The sequence below is a fragment of the Nansenia antarctica genome (assembly GCF_963989245.1).
Source record: "Nansenia antarctica genome assembly, chromosome: 6".
Taxonomy (NCBI): domain Eukaryota; kingdom Metazoa; phylum Chordata; class Actinopteri; order Argentiniformes; family Microstomatidae; genus Nansenia; species Nansenia antarctica.
The window spans coordinates 59,950,897-59,965,638 of NC_137676.1; the positions used below are offsets into that span (position 1 = coordinate 59,950,897).

At 42.9% G+C, this 14,742-nt stretch overlaps 1 protein-coding gene across 1 annotated transcript in view; it reads right to left on the reverse strand.

Moving 5' to 3' along the window:
- The window catches only part of LOC308160752 (kelch-like protein 10), a gene marked incomplete at both ends in the record, with an annotated part of 125,048 nt that overhangs the window by 56,087 nt on the left and 54,219 nt on the right, over nucleotides 1-14,742 (reverse strand). The window lies entirely within an intron of this gene.

The window sequence follows — 14,742 nt, forward strand, 5'->3', positions numbered from 1 at the left end:
TCCCTACCTTGAATGACCCCCTTGAGGAACACATAGTGCCCCTTACTGTCTTTAGTACAAATGAGAGGTGTGAAAGCTATATTTTTACTAACCAAAATGGCCACACCTCTACTGGCAGAAGAGTAGTTTGTGGCAAATACCTGGCCATTCCAGACAATTTCAAGCTTCTTAATACCATTATAATCTAGATGGCTTTCTTGCAGAAACAAAATTGATACACCCTCTTTTTTAACAGAGGTGATAAGTTTTGATTGAAAACTTTATTAGAAGATTTGCAGAAGTAGGTACATGAAAGTATATATTACATACAAGGTCAACTAACAGGATAAAAACCCAAGAAAGCCACTGGCTTATTTCAATTGGGGTCCTTGATTCTCAATTCATCGTTACATGTAAGACAGACAAAAAAACTAGTACTATCTACAAGATAATACAGACAAATAACTATTACTATCTACAAGATAAACATACATCCATCATGGGAAGAACAATACAACAAAACATAAGGTATGTACAGCGGGTAGGACAGGTGGGGACATACACCACAGGTGGGGGCGGGGGACAAAACACAAAGTATGTACAGTGGGTAGTTCGGGTCTTTTAATCTGATTTTTGATTTAGAGGGTCCAGTTACGGATTGCAGCCTCCTGTAAATGTTTTTTGAGAGTGGTTTTGAAGGTGGGCAGTGTTTTGCACTCCTTTAAGATTATAGGAAGGGCGTTCCCGTCTTTGCCCGTCTTTTTGTAAGTGCCCGTCTTTTTGTAGGTTTCTGTAGGCTTTTGGTATTGGAGGATTTTTAATGAATGCTGATAGGCGCCGACAGAATATCAGCCGCATTTTAGGAATAAACAATGTTTATTTAAAAAAAAATCTTTTACGAAGTGGGGCTGCGTTGGAAGGTGGGGGCGGCGCCCTAGCGCCCTCTATTGGCCAGCCGATATCTATCAATATCTACCGCCACTGGAAGCATGTTGAGGCAGAGAACGGAGTAACACGTGTAAGTAAAATATATGTGTGTGGTTACTATCGGTAAATCTAGTATAGCTTTCTAAAATATTCAGTAAAGGAAATATCTTCCCCAACCAGATCCACCGAACCTTGAAAGACCTGTAGCCCCTGAAGTTACACGTCTGCTGCTATTTGCCGAAGGCAACGTCTCGGTGAGTTCTACTGAGATGCTAAGGTGTTATTGAAACGTGTATGAAACGTGCTGTGCTGATAAAAAGAGACTATTGTAGAATATTTTCTCTGTTTCAGTGATCAAAGAAGAGGTAAAAACTCCTGGCCAAAGTTTAAGAGTATTTATTCAAAAAAGATCGGGTCCTCAGATTACAGGCACACAAAACATTCACGACGTGGGGAGAGGTAGACAGACGAACAGACTGAGCTCCCTCCTCAGCACAGGGTTTTATAGCGGCCCTCAGCCAATCACATCACAGTATGTTCTTGGCCAATCGTGATCCTTCCTTCTAGGCCTCTGATTGGCCTAGACCCTCGGGGGCGTGCATGTGCGTGTGTGTGTGTCTGCGCATGTGCGACAATTGAAAATCTCCCCGCGATCATTTGTAATGAAATAATAAAGTATTAATAAAGTATATATGAAGTAATAAAAATATACGTGTAATATGTGTAAAATATACGTGAATATATGTGTAAGATATACGTTATATAAGAAGGCTATTAATGTGTAAAAATATACGACACATCCCCCCTCGGACCACCCAGAGGGTGTTCCGAAACTAAATGATCACATAAACCAAAACAAAAACACAAACCACACATATCACAGCTAAGAAAATATAAAAAAAATAAAAAATAAAAAAATAAAAAATAAAAAAATAAAAAATAAAAAAATAAAAAATAACTATTAAGAACCCAAAGACATCATGCAAAAAATAGAAACCAACCAATAATAAAAAGAATCTTGAAAATAACAATCACAATTAAACTAAACACAGTCCATCATGCACAAATTAATATAGAAACTTCCAACGACCGATGTTTTCTTTGTCCTTGAAGCGCCAGGGACAGAGGTTACTAGCACATGAACCCAGTTGGAGAACAGCCTTTACCGCTGTCTCAGATTGATATCTTTCCCAGTCAAGAGCGTTTTCTTCGTTGTGCTAGGAACAGAACCGCTTTCCTATCTTTGCATAACCACCACACCACTTCTCAACTGACATCAATCACATGATATAGAAAGAAACAAACAGTAATCGAAGCAAATAATCATAAAACATCACTTAATAAACAAATCATCAAAGGAGGAAACAAAATCAGAAAGCAAAACAGAATCCAGCTTTTGCTCATCAGCTATGTTGGTCAACATTAAAGCATTAACCGGAACATCAGAAATACACTTTCCACAACATTTGATCAAAATACCAAGTAACATAATACAGATGATAATGACAACAAAAATAATAGCGACGGACCTGATCATATTACCAATACCTGAAAAAGCAGAATCAAAGAAATCTAACATATTCCAACCGTGTTCTTTATGTAAATCCTCTACACCCTTCTTGTTAGATTCATGAAAATCATACAAAGCGTTATCAGAATCCGAAATATAACTGCAGCATTCACCGCCTATCAAAGCACAAGTACCACCCTGACTGGCCAAAATAATGTCCAAAGCCATTCTATTTTGGAGAGCTACATTCTTAGTTTCAGTCAATTCAGTGGCCAGGGCAGACACTACAGCATCCGAAGCATTAATGTGTTTCTCAAGAACGGATGATAAGGCACTTAATTCAGTCTGAGAGTTGTAGACACCATAACTTGGGAATATTAGGCCAAAAAACTTCTGAGCGGTAGACAACGCCCTACGACTACGATGGGTTGCTTGTTTGTGAAGTACAGACATCTCCTCCCGAGTAACTTTCCTAATCAAAGGTATCAGATGAGCCAAATAACAAACACCCTCAATCAAAGCAGGAAGCTTAGAGAATGCATCATTATCACACACAAGAAACACATGTTCCGGGAGTTGAAGCTCCGTACCAGGATACAAGAACATGGTTCCACCTATACAAGACGCGGCCCCTAACTGACGAACCGCGCTGCTCTTGGGCCGTACTTGAATGTCAATACAGGTTGTAATATTTACGAGAGGCATGACTTTAAGCTGCGTGGTGCCTTTCTGCCGTCTGGTAGTATTGGTATCATGTAATTTCATTTGAGGCACCATAGCACAATCAACAACTTTACATTTCAATCCAGAAATAACAACTGAACCCCTCCACCGTGTAGAAGTCACACTCCCAGAACATGACAGATGAGGACTCAATGCAGTACCATTTAATTGAGCGAACATAGCTTGGATAATATATATCTTCTTCGGACCTGTTGGTTGTGACAAATGTGTAAGCCTATCAATAATAACCTTCCCCACACCGCTAGGCCTATGGTGTTTGTTAACCGCTGCTGTCAGACGTTCCAACACACCAATATCCACACCTGCATAGGAAGAATTTAAAGGAACCAGAATCGTGCTGGGCTGACAAGAAGAGCTCTGGTTCTTGCCCTGTAAAACAAATGGGGCTAAACCCTGCCCATTATAATGAAGCCATTCTGCTTTAGTTAACGGTATGGGGAAAAACATAGGAGCAGACGCACTTACAGGGACCTGTTGACAAATCCAGCAATCAGAATAATTCATTTTTGAAGCAAAATCTTTCATGATACTAGTGGCAGAATTAGGGTGGGACCGTGTCCCCAGGTGATTAGAATCATACAACAAATAATCGTCAGTAGCGACTACAATCGCCTTCGTAGGAGCCTTCACAGCAACATTTTCAACCTTTCCTGGTAACTCATCGTGAACATATTTATGCACCAATTTCTCACAGTCCAACCTATAGTGGTGTGGAAAGTCAGGCTTGGTCCTACAAACTTTGTCCTTGAAATTGTTGGATTTACTAGACACCTGTTCACCGATATCACGTCTAGCACACCAATACGAGTTCAACCCCTGGTCAACATTAGTTAATGTCACACGAGTTTCTTGCGTGTTGCTTGAGTGTTGATCAAGTGTAACATATGTAGTATCCAATAAATACCACTCGTTCGCTTCGGCGGTATAGATCAAACAATCATCAACAGTACAACGTGAATGTGGGCAAGCAAAAGCTCTACCTGCTATGATCATTCTTCTCTGACGTCCAGGCATAACAGTGTGTGAGTAAAGTGTAACATTGTCCAAAGAAGTCAATGGGGTAGGAACACTAAGGGGTATATTAGTCTCTGAAACGGCATGGCTTGAGTTTCCTCCTAATTGGCCTTGGTGTTTTACGGGGTCTGTCTGGTTGAGGTGTATCACTGACAGGTCTGTGTCTCTCAATGGTACCTCGGTCCGGGCAGCCGCCCGGGTTGCTGACATCTCCGTCTGGAGCATTGTCAGGGTCGGAAGGGGTGACAACAGGGGCAACACCAGGCTTGGTAGAACCCCCAAGAGGGGTGTCGCAGTCACTGGATCCTTCACGGTCTCCGTTGGCCCACTCATCAGTGGGCTGGACAGGGTCTGGGACGAGGCCCCCGGCATCATCTGCATCATGGCGCAGATACTCACCAACATCTTCGTCAGCCTGGATGTCCAAGCTGTGGACTTCCTCGTCCCCAGGGGTCTCCTCACCATCCTGCTGAGGTTCTCCCTCATCGTCCTCATTGGGTGCCTTGATGCAGTGATGAACGTGATACCAGGTGGGGGACCCCTTGATTTGGAGGGCAGTCCCAGTGCACCGAACGACCTCGTATGGTCCTTCCCGTCGAGCCTCATGCCACTTCCGTCTGTAGACCTTCACGTATACTTTGTCACCCGGTTGCAACGCGTCCTTCCTCTCCTGTGCGTTCACCTCCTCTTCACGTTCCTGTTTGTGGAGCACATAAGAAGAGATACTCTTTTGCCGGTTAGTCATGTACTGTACATAGGCTTTCATGTCACTCTCCAGGAGAGCCAAACTTGGCCCTTTCCCACTGGTTCGTACACAGGGAGCTGTCATTATCCTCCCCATTACCAGTTCATGGGGAGTCAAGTGCAGCCCTCGAATCTCACTGGAACGACAGGCCATCAATGCAAGAGGGAGTCCTTCCAACCAATTAAGACCTGTATGCTTACAGACCTTAGAAAGACGGTTCTTAAGGACCCCGTTCATCCTCTCTACTATCCCCTGGCTTTGAGGTGAGTAAATACACCCAAGTCTCTGCTTGATTCCCAACTTTTGTAGTATAAGCTTTACCGTCTTATCCACAAATTCCTTACCATTGTCTGACGATATCCTATCTGGAATTCCAAACCTAGGCATGACTTCCCTGCATAGGAACTTTGCTACAGACTGAGCATCCTTTCTTCGAGTGGGGCAAGCTTCTACCCATCTGCTGAACCTGTCTACTACAACTAGCATGTACCTGTATCCTGCAACAGGACGAATCATGTCCACATAGTCAATCACTAAATGTTTCATTGGCCCGTTTGGGGTAGGGATATGCCCAGTTCCCACTGGTATTCCAGGTCTGATATTGTTCTTCAAACAGACCACACATTGACCAAGGATATGGTCTATTTGTTCCAACAAATATGGAGCCCAAAAACCATATTCCTTGGTGATCTTGCGTCTAACCTCCCCCCTGGACACATGTGCTAATCCATGGGCTTCCTGTATCAGTATGCCTAATAAATCTGGGGGTGCCACAACCAGTCCCTCATGATTTCTCCATAGACCTGTGTCATCCTGACTAGCTCCCCTTGTTAACCATAGGTTTTTGTCTAGCGCATTTGCCTCACTCTGTAACATCAACAAATCCTCAAGCGTGACCATGCCCTGTAACTGTACTTCATGTGTGACCAGCAGAACTTTACCTGCTTTGTCTGCTCCTGTAATAGCTTTGGCTGCATCATCTGCAGCCCTGTTACCTTGTGTGACATGTGATGAGTCAGATCTGTGTGCGGCACACTTCACTATGGCTAATTCCCTTGGTTTCATCATGGCTTGTAACAGCTTCATGATTTGAGCGTGGTGCTGAATAGGCGAACCATCAGTTTTCTTAAAACCCCGTCCCTTCCATACAGCTCCATGTAAATGACACACATTGTGGGCATAGGCAGAGTCGGTGTATACTGTCACTCTTTGTCCGGTTCCCAAATTGCATGCTTCTGTGAGGGCAATCAATTCAGCCAACTGAGCTGAACAAGGCTGAGGAACAGCCTCGGCTTGTTCCACAATGAACTCCGAATTTTGGGATCGGACTATGGCATACCCGGCACGTAAATTTTCTCCTACCCGGTAACAAGATCCATCAGTCCAATACTCAACGTCAGCTTCCTTTAAAGGCAAAGCTAGTAGATCTGCTCTAAGCTTAGAGTACCTCGTAGCTTCCTTCACACAATCGTGTGGTTCCCCATCTTCTGGGGTTGGCAAGGTCTCTGCTGGGTTAAGTGTGTTACATCTTAGTAATGTTACATCTTCCCTTTCCAACATCCTGTAATAATCCCTAATCCTAGGCATCGTCAAAGTGTACTTGCCTTGATTCAAGAGGTTCCTTAGACTGTGGTGGCAGAGAATGGTAATTGGGTACCCCATTGTTAAGGTTGTTGCCTTCTCGTACATAAGATAAGCCCCGGCCATTGCTCTGTAGCATGGCGCGAAACCCATTTCTACCTCTGAATATGCGACAGAGTAATAGGCTATGGGCTGTGGACTAGGTCCAATGCCTGTTGGTTGCGTGAGAACAGCGCAGGCATACTTCCCCTCGGCTGAAGAAGAAACATACAATCCAAATTCTTTGGAATAATCTGGAAGCGCTAAAGCTGGCGCTTCTTGCAATTTGTGTTTAATTGTCTCAAACGCCAAATCAGCTTCCCTTGTCCAAGTAATGCAAGATTGGAGGTTATCACTACCTGTTTCCTTAATCATTCCCCTCAATGGAGCGACTAGTCTAGTGTAATCCTCCACCCATGCTGAACTATACCCAGTAATGCCCAAAAACATCATCATTTCCCTAACCGTTCGTGGTTTTGGAGCCTTCTGAATAGCTTCCAAATGTTCATTAGTGACGCTGCGATGTCCCTGTGTAATGGATTGTCCTAAGTAAGTTACCTTTTCCTGACAATACTGTAGCTTCTTTTTAGACACCTTGTGTCCCTTCTCCGCCAAAACCTTTAACAGTTTAACGGAATCCCTGTGACATGTTTCTTCATCTGGGGCACAAAGGAGTATGTCATCCATGTACTGAATGGCAGTACTACTTATCATCTGTTCTAACCCGTCTAAGTCCTCCCTTAAGACCTGATTAAAAACATGAGGACTGTGTTTGTACCCCTGTGGCATTCTGGTATATTGATAATGCTGACCTTTGTAGGTAAACCCAAATAACCCTTGACTTTCTACACTAAGAGGTATAGAAAAGAAAGCCCCGCATAAATCAATCACTGTAAACACTTTGGCTGTAGATGGAATCTGAGTCAACAGCACATGAGGATCAGGAACTTCAGCTGGATAGCTGACAACTACCTCATTCACAGCCCGTAGGTCATGTACCAGCCGATATGAACCATCAGGTTTCGTCACTGGCAGAAGAGGTGTATTGCTTAACGGATATTGAGTTATCTTCAGGACTCCTGCCTCTAACAGTCCTTTGATCTGTGGCTCAATTCCATCAATTGCTTCCTGTTTCAATGGGTATTGGTTTTTCCAAGGGGGTTCTGCACCCGGTATGAGTTCAACTCTCAATGGACGAGCTGATTTCACAAATCCAATGTCTGTACTGTTCTTGGCCCACAGGTCGGCTGGCACATTCTGCATCATTTCTTCTCTGAGGTCTCTGTCAGCTTGTACAGGAAGGATTAGCTGGTTCATTAGCTTCACAGTCTGCGGATGTCCTATTCCTTGAGCAGAGATCATCAGTTTTGTGAACTGTCCATCAATGCTCCTCCAGATAGCAGGGTTTTCTTTTGTCGTTACAAATCTGGCTTTTTCTGAGTCTGCCATCATTGCCCCTAAATGCTTCTGCTTATAGTGTTCAGATATCATAAGTGTCACATGAGGGATGCTACCCTCAATCTTATGCTCCTGATCTAGATAAGTGTCACTGTTTATCTTCATAGCCACTCCCTGAGGGCCTAGGATTATACAACTTGTACTAAGCTGTACCTGTTTTGGCTGATGCTTCAGCCACTCATCTGGGGTTGCATCTGCAACTTCTCTAAAATACTGGAGTGTACAATGCAATGGATCAGTAGGCCTTCTGGCCTCTGCCATGTGTGCCAGGATATAATTGTCCCACATCCTTGCTGGTTCCATTAGGTCTGGGCTAAGCCCTCCCACCCAATATACCATAGATGCGTTGTTGTCCATCATGACAGACAGCTGTCTGTTCTCTTGTGGCACTGTCACCTGACAGCCGTCAGGTGTGCATTTCACGGTACAATTTAACTGGCATAGTGCATCTCTCCCTAGTAGCCCTATTGGCGTGTGTTCTGATACAAGTATTGACAGATCTGCTCTCTGTCCTTTGTACTCTAAGCTTACAAGCTCAGTGGTAGGGATCAGCTGTTTAATTCCCTCGAATCCGATTGTCTTCACATATTTCCCAGACATAGGAAGGTGCGTGGCGTCTTCAGGCTTCAGACAAGTGTAGGCTGCTCCACTGTCCACCATCAATTCTAATGGACGTTGGTTGACCGACACCCATATTGTAGGTTCATCTTCAGGCCTGTTTGTCACCACCAGCTGGCACCCCCCTTTCGGATCTTCTGGGCACCCCTATATCGCAGCTGCTGGGCCTCCATAGGGGTTCACCACTCCTGGAGCCGGTGCAGCAGGGGCCTATATCCTCCTTTCTGTTTCCCCCCTGCGCCCCCCTGGTTCTTCTTAAAGCAGGTACGTTTTAAGTGTCCATACTGGCCGCATAGGAAACATGGTCCTAGCATCTTCCTCGGTGCTGTGGTCCATCCCTCTTGTGGTGGTCCTTGGCCAGGCTGGTTGTATGGCTGGTATGGAACCACTTGCACCCCTGGTGGCCCCTGTGGGTATGGATTCCCCCCTTGTGGCCCCTGTGGGTATGACTGGGGAGGGACAATTTGCAGTTGCTGTGGCTGAGATGGGACCTGTAGGGCTATAGTCTGCTCTCTCTCTCTGGTTTTCTTGCCTTCTGTCAATTGCACTTGAGTTAGTTTTCTGAGTGAGTCCTCGTCTTGTGCCTTCTGTGTCTGAATCTTCTTTCTAAATAATTCTACTTGGTGTGCTATGTTGTCTATATAAACAGCCTTGCTCATGTGTCGTAGCCCCACCACTTCTGCTAACTTGTTCTTAACTGGGGTAGGGAGACCTTGTTGAATCTTTTCCCTGATTATGGCTTTTTCTAACGGGTTATCTTCGGCATCCTTCCCTGTCACACTTCTCCATTGAGAGTGCACACGGGCAACAAACCCCCGGGGATTTTCATCTCCCCCCAGTGGCTTCACAATGACATTGTCTGGGTGAATGTGAGTAGGGTATGTTTCTCTGATTGCCTTCCACAGCTTGCCTCTGTTTGCTGCAAAGAGCTCTGGGTCATAAACGGATGTATCGATATATCTATGAAGTCCCGCCTTCATCAATATTTCCTGCATGGTGTCCAATCCTGTAATGGTAGCTAAGAGTCTTTTCAAGTCTCCCATAGCAGCGTGCGTTCCTGTCAATCTCACGTCGACTTGCGTCGTCCAGGGGTGGCCACCATCTTCCAGGACTGGGAGTTTTTCTATCACTTCTGACAGATCTGTATGATTCCAAGGACGATATTCCATCTGGTTACCTCGAATCAGCACTGGGAAGTTCCCCTGAGTTGCCTCTTCTTCCGATGCTGTTTCATAATCGCTTACTTGTGGCTCCGTTTTTACTTCCCGCCTTGGTGTCGCTCCGGACCTTGGGGAGTTCAACCGGGATGCAGGTGATGCTGCCGCTTGAGATTGACGATACGTTTCTCTCTCTACGTCTAGGTCCTGCAGCTGTTGTCTGTAGTCTTCTTCGTTTCTTAGGATTTTCGCACGGAGTTTTCTTGCCCTCCTTTCTCCCTCCTCTTCCTCCCTGTCTTCCTGCAGCTTCTTCTTCTTTTGCTTTAAGCTCTCTCTTCTCTTCCCTGCCTTCAGAGACTTCTGCTCATCTTCAGAACTATTTTCTTCTTTTCCCTTCTTATAGCGTATTTTCCCTCCCTGCTTTTCGGCCCTGGCTAGTAGTTTTCTTATCGGAGCACTGTAGCCTCCTTGTGCATTGCTGTCATCACTGGAATCTTTGCTATCACCTCCACTGCCATCTTCACCGTCATCCGTCTTGTCCCTCCTGTCGTCCCCTTTTCCCCTCGGCTCCTCCTTCTTTTTCTGTTTGGCACCTGACCTGTTCTCTGGTTCGAAGTCCACGGTCACTCTCGCTCTTCCCCTCTCTAGTACATTTTCATCCTTATCTTGGATAGTGAAGGTTCCGCTCGTACTTAGGACAGGGACCTGAGGGTAGATCCGCTGAGAATTGTCCTCCAGTCTCTTGGCATAGGGAGGAGGACTGGAGATTGGAGCTGTGTGTGAGAATGGAATGTTCACTTTCTCTTCCATTGCTTTGGCCAATTCATCTCTTTTTTCTGGATCCATGTGAGCTGTTTTCTCATTCCAAGCTAATGCTACTTTCTGCCCCTCTACCTTGAAGAGGTCTAAAATAGCTAACTCTAACCTGCGTTTCTCTGATCTAATCTTTCCTTTTTGATGCGCCTTATGTGCATTGATAAGTATCTCCAATGTTGCAATTAATTGTAAATCAAAGGTGCCCTCTGCTGGCCATGGTTGTTCAATGTCTGCCCAACGAATATTCCATTTCGTTGATATTTTGCTAATCTCCTTAACAAGAGGATTCATTTTTTCCACTATAGCCACAGGGGATGAATTTGCTAATATTCCCTTGTCTGTATTAACAGCCCTCACAATGTTACTGGGTTTGGCTCCCATGTCTGAAATATTTATACTGCTTAATATGCTGAAAATATGCTATAAGGTGTACTTTTCTTACAACCCACCTTCTGTTGCTGTATCTGCTAAACAGATGCTAGTCCAACTCTTAACTGTGTCAACTGTCCACACAGAACACTACAACTCCAGAACAACGGATTGTTTCAGTGGTATTGTGTATTATTGACTTACATGTAATCTATGTGTGTGTGTTTTAATCTAAATGTTTTTTCCCTTATTATGTATGAATGTGTGTCACTTAATTGCTCAATCAATACTAATTATAGTTCAGGTCAACTTAATTATTAAACTACAAAGGCTGTTCAACACAATTATCAAATTACAAAAGCAGGTCACGCTCTAAGTCTTTCTGATCCACAACCCCTTGATTGATCAATCCTCAGATAGAAACTGTTCTGCTATTCTTTAATCAAGAACTGTGAAAAAAGAACTTAACTTCAAATAAAAAGATGTAAAACACGAATATTAATTACAACCTGTAAAGAAATCGACTTGTCATTTGGAAGGAATAAAATGATTAATTATTAATTACAATCTGTAAGGAAATCGACTTGTTATTTGAAAGGAACAAAATGATCAATTATCAATTACAATCTGTAAAGAAATCGACCTGCTACTCGGAAGGAATGCACAATCAACTAGACTTAGTCATTTACACTTCATTGATGTAATCCTGTGAAAGAAAACGTCATCCCTAGACCACTATAAACCAATTGATCAAAGTTTTGTGAAAACTGAAAATGAAATAATCTGAATAATTAATTCAATCAATTTGTAATTACTTAAATTAATTGAAGTAACCATCCATTTATTATTGTAAAAGACTATTTCGTCGACCTCAGGCGGATGCACTGATGGAGGACCAGTGTTCCAAAGTGTCTTATCGTATTCCGTCCACTGGAGGGCAGCAAACAATTAAAAAATGTCTTATCGTGTTTCGTCCACTAGAGGGCAGTAAATAATTAAAAATGTCCTATCGTGTTTCTTCCACTAGATGGCAGTAAATAATTAAAAACGTCTTATCGTGTTTTGACCAGTAGAGGGCGCCACACTGAAAATGTCTTACAGAATGACTATATCTTACCTAAAACTCACAATCTATCTTTTTTACTTTTACAATCTATACATAAATCAATTGTTAAGTGAAAGGAATGAATGATTAGTTAGAATTATTCACTATATCATCATATACATTGATTTAAAACTTATGGAATCAATCAATTGTTTTGGGAAACAGAAAATGAATGATCTGAATAATTAATTCAACTGATAAGTAATTAATTAAATCAATGTAATACTGAAAAGTCATTCACAACATCAATCTATGCATTAACCTTTTAGATTCTTTCACCAATATTCTGTAAGCGGGCCTATTCGCTCCGCATGCTCTCTCTGTGTTTGAAATGTGCTGGCCCCGTGTAAACTCCTGTTTTCCGAGTAACCGTACCTTTAAACTTATTTGAAATACCCCGAGATCAATTCACTATATCTCTGTCTTTTTCAATATTAGTCTATGTGTATGGTTTTATCGTTATCTTTAAGAGATGAGTACTGAAATCTATCAAACCCGCGCGTGTGTATTTGAAAAAATGGATGTCAAGGGGGGGAAAGAGGCCACCAAACAATCCTTTCTTCTACTTACCGCCTCTGAAGAAAACCGCTGTGGACTTCACACAACACTGCTTTTCCACAATAATTATTATTCTCCACGACACAGCAATTTCAAGAATATCTTTCAATGCAGTTCAACGTATTATTTGCCAAGATAATCTTATTCAAATACTCCTAAAATGGCGTATGCTTTCTACTAGGCTCTGTGTGTCCACTGAGTCTGCATGCATTCAGACAAAGGAAAAAAATGGCGCCCTTTCAACTAGAGGCCCTGTCTCCACGTGTCTGACATGCATTCACACAAAGGAAAAAATGGCGCCCTTTCAACTAGCGGCCTGTGTCCTCGTGTCTGACATGCGTTTCAGACAAAGAAAAAAATGGCGCCCTTTCTACTAAAGCCACGTTTTTCCTCCGTGCTCTCAAGTAAATTAACAATGTATATCTTTAAAATAGCGCTATTTTCTGCTCACTAACACGGACTCTGCTCTTTCAAACTAGGAATTCAGATTCCATACCATCGAATAGAGCTATCTCCTGACAAACACGGACTAAACTCTTACTTACAAACCACATTAACCAAGAATTCTCATTCTTTTACACTCCATCAGACTATTGTCTGATACAAACCACATTTATTAGCCCACTAGGAAAACGTCTCTCCCTCAGCTTTTGTGCTAATACCTTGTTCCCAAAACAAACCTACAAGCAGCTCCTTCTCTGCTGTACCACAATTACAATACCACACACACGATAAAAATCGTACAATTAAAACGCTTTTCCCAATACAGGTTTTACAACCCGGCTCTCTCTGTCTAACCTCTACCCAGTTATATACTTCAAGATTCGTTTTAAATATAGCTTATTTGATATACACAGTCTATTTTGCACAGCTCCGCCTTGTCCTGGCGAATTCAGCAGAGACTTACCCTTTGTTGACTTGAAGAGTTGCAAAACGGCCGGTCATCCAAAGCTATGGATTCTCCTGGATTTTAAGCTCGCCACTTATGTAGAATATTTTCTCTGTTTCAGTGATCAAAGAAGAGGTAAAAACTCCTGGCCAAAGTTTAAGAGTATTTATTCAAAAAAGATCGGGTCCTCAGATTACAGGCACACAAAACATTCACGACGTGGGGAGAGGTAGACAGACGAACAGACTGAGCTCCCTCCTCAGCACAGGGTTTTATAGCGGCCCTCAGCCAATCACATCACAGTATGTTCTTGGCCAATCGTGATCCTTCCTTCTAGGCCTCTGATTGGCCTAGACCCTCGGGGGCGTGCATGTGCGTGTGTGTGTGTCTGCGCATGTGCGACAATTGAAAATCTCCCCGCGATCATTTGTAATGAAATAATAAAGTATTAATAAAGTATATATGAAGTAATAAAAATATACGTGTAATATGTGTAAAATATACGTGAATATATGTGTAAGATATACGTTATATAAGAAGGCTATTAATGTGTAAAAATATACGACACTATCAACTTAGTTATCAAGTTAGACTGACTGAAATGATGTGATAACGTCCTAAACGTTAGCATTATCAACCGTTAGCTTGTTAACATTAGCCACGCTATTACCCTCTATTACCCTCTACCCTTAGTAATTGCAGGGTGATGACTGCCTTGTTATGATGATACTCACTGACAGATGGCAACACGACATATTTACAAACACGAAACTGATTAGCTACCGTATCTGACAAGACTGTCCTGTAGTTGTTCATGTGACTGTTGTTCTAGTGTTTTAGTTTGTCTTTCTATGTGTCTAAATAATGTGTCTAGCTAGAATCTGGCTAGCTAACATTAGTGTAAGACAGTCAAGGCTCAGAACATTTTGATCTTTGTGGTTTCTGGTCGGCCACTCCATTTAACGTATTGTAGTCTTTCATTGAAAAACAAGGACACTACACTTACCATAATTTGATAGAGGATGGAAGGAAAATTCTGTGACGTGGTGATTAAAGTCAATGGCATCGACTTCAACGCACACAAGAATATCCTTTGCGGCTGCAGTCCATATTTCCGGTGAGTGTCTTAACTTTGTGGGGATGTGGCCATGATGGATGGCAGGGATTCACTTGGCATGGATCCAAAGGATAATCAGAAGAAAATAGCCAGATCCTACAAGAGCTTACACATTG